This window comes from Elephantulus edwardii, unplaced genomic scaffold, assembly GCF_000299155.1.
Source record: "Elephantulus edwardii isolate Elephantulus edwardi_28Jun2011 unplaced genomic scaffold, EleEdw1.0 scaffold00004, whole genome shotgun sequence".
NCBI lineage: Eukaryota > Metazoa > Chordata > Mammalia > Macroscelidea > Macroscelididae > Elephantulus > Elephantulus edwardii.
Window position 1 is genome coordinate 31,235,590 of NW_006399754.1, and position 2,600 is coordinate 31,238,189.

A 2,600-nucleotide genomic window follows, 5' to 3' on the forward strand; every position below is an offset into this window, starting at 1 on the left:
GTCCCTCCCAGATCTTTCCCGTTTCTTTGACCCCTGTCCTCAACCCACCAAACTGTGCAACACTATGGTTTTCCCCTTGCCGATTCTCACCCTGCTGCTCCCAACCTCCCTTTCTTGGAACCTCATACATTTTTTACTGGTTATCTTTCTATTTCTATCATAATGGTATTATGTAGTATTTGTCTTTATGAGATTGATTTTACTCACATAATGCTCTCCACTCTCTCCCAAGATGTGTACTAATTTTTTATATCATTGCTCCTGAAGGCTGCGTAGTATTCCATCATGTGATTGTACCACATTTTCTAAATCCATTTGATTATATTGGACATTTGGGACGTTTCCATATTCTTGTGATTGTGAATTAAAAAGGATAGGTGATGTCCTCCCATGTGATTAACAGCCTCTGAAAACTGGCTTGGAGGGTCAGCTATGGCTCAGTTCCAATTTAATGGTACACAACAAACCCACAACATGAAGATTGGTGTACAAATCGTTGTTTGTATCTTAGTTCTAATTTCCTTAGTCCTGGCAGTGGAATAGCTGGTCTATGTTCAGCTTTTTGAGGAAACGTCAAACTGCTTTCGAGAGTGATTGTATGATTTTACAATCCCGCCAACAGTGTATGAGAGTCCTATCTCTCTGCATCCTCTCCAACATTTATTGTCTGCTGTCCTGTTAAACTTTGCCGCTACTACTTGGGTGAGGTGGTATCGCATTGTGGTTTTGATTTGCATCTCTCTTATTGCTAGTCATTTTGAGCATTTTTTCATATGTCTGTCGGCCATCCAAATGTCTTCCTCTGTGAAAAGTCTTTTGATATCCTTTGCCCATTTTGTAATTGAGTTATCAGTTTTCTTTTCCTCTTTTTTTTTTTATGAAAGCCATGTAGTATTCAGAAAATTTTGTTAAGATACCCTTGTCTGAGATAATACTGTCATTTTTTTTCTAGTCAGTATGTTTCCTTTTCACTTTGCTGGAAAATATTGTTCATGTGCCCAGGGATTTAATCTTTAGAAGACCTCATTCATCAATTTTATCCTTTCCTAGTTATGTATTTCTGGCTGTATTTGTCAGCCTCTTTATACCGTAGCTAGATCTTCTAAGCTTGGTCCCACTTTGTCTCTTCTGATCTTTCTTGTTTTTGCCTTTAACTCTAAGTCTCTGACCCACCTTGAGTTGATTTTTGTATATAATAAAAAGTGTAGATGCTCAGTGTGGTTTTGATCTGCATCTCTCATGTTGCCAGTGATTTGGAGCATTTCTTCATGTGTCTGTTTGTCATTCAAATATGTTCCTCTGTGAAAATTCTATGTCTTTTGCCCATTTTGTAATTGGGTTATCCATTTTTTTCTTGTAGAGCCTCAGGAGTATTTAATAAACTTCTGTTATAATACTCTTATCTGAGATGGAATTACCAAATGTTTATTCCTAGTCTGTAGGTTTTCTTTTCACCCTGTTGGAAAACGTTTTTTGATGTGCACAGGGATTTAGTCTTCAGAAGGTCCCATGCATCAATTTTATCCTCTTTAGATTGTGCATTTCTCTTTATACTTTGGACTAGCGCTTCCAAGCTTGATCCCAGTTTGTCTCTTAAGAACATTATGGTTTGGGGCTTTATTCCCAGGTAGGTCCCTGATCCACCTTGAGTTGATTTTTGTGTATGGTATGAGATGTGTATCCTGTTTCAGCTTTCTGCAGGTGAAAGCCCAGTTTTGCCAGCACCATTTGTTGAAGAGGTTATCATTTCCCCATTTGATAGCTTTGATTTTTTTGTCGAATATCAGTTGACCATACATAGCTGGGTCTATTTCTGGGTTCTCAATTCTGTTCCATTGGTCCATGTTTCTGTCATTGTACCAATACCATGCTGTTTTGGTTACCACTGCTGTGTAGTAGGTTTAAAGGTCAGGGAATGCTATACCTCCAACCTCATTTTTGTTTCTCAGACGTGTTTCGTTTGTTCAGGGTCTCTTGTCTCTTCAAATAAATTTGATAATTTCCCTTTCAACTATCTCACTCCAGTAAGAGTGGAAAAGTTTAACAGGGCGGCAAATAATAGATGTTGGAGAGGATATGGAGAAAAAGGAACTCTCATACATAGTTGGTGGGATTGTAAAATAGTGCAACCATTCTAGAAGGAAGTTTGGCACTTCCTCAAAAAGCTGAACATATTCCATATGACCCAACTATTCCACTACTTGGAATATACCTTGAGAATATAAGAACTGAGGCACAAACTGAGATTTGTACACCAATGTTCAGAGCAGCTTTATTCACCATCACAAGAACATGGAAACAGACCAGATGTCCAACCATAAATGAATGGATTGATAAATTATGGTACATTCATGCAATGGAATACTATGCAGCATACAGGAGCAAAAACTTTGTAAATTATTATGAAACTTGGTAGGGATTGGAGAGCATTATGCTGAGTGAACTAACTCAGTCACATAAGGACAAATACTGTATAAAACTATTATTGTAGAATGAGTATAAGGATCCAGCAGGGGTGGGAGAGGCTGGAAGCAGAGGGATGTGGATGTGCAGGGGGAATGGGGGATTAGTCATTGTGTTGTACAATTTGATGAGTGGGG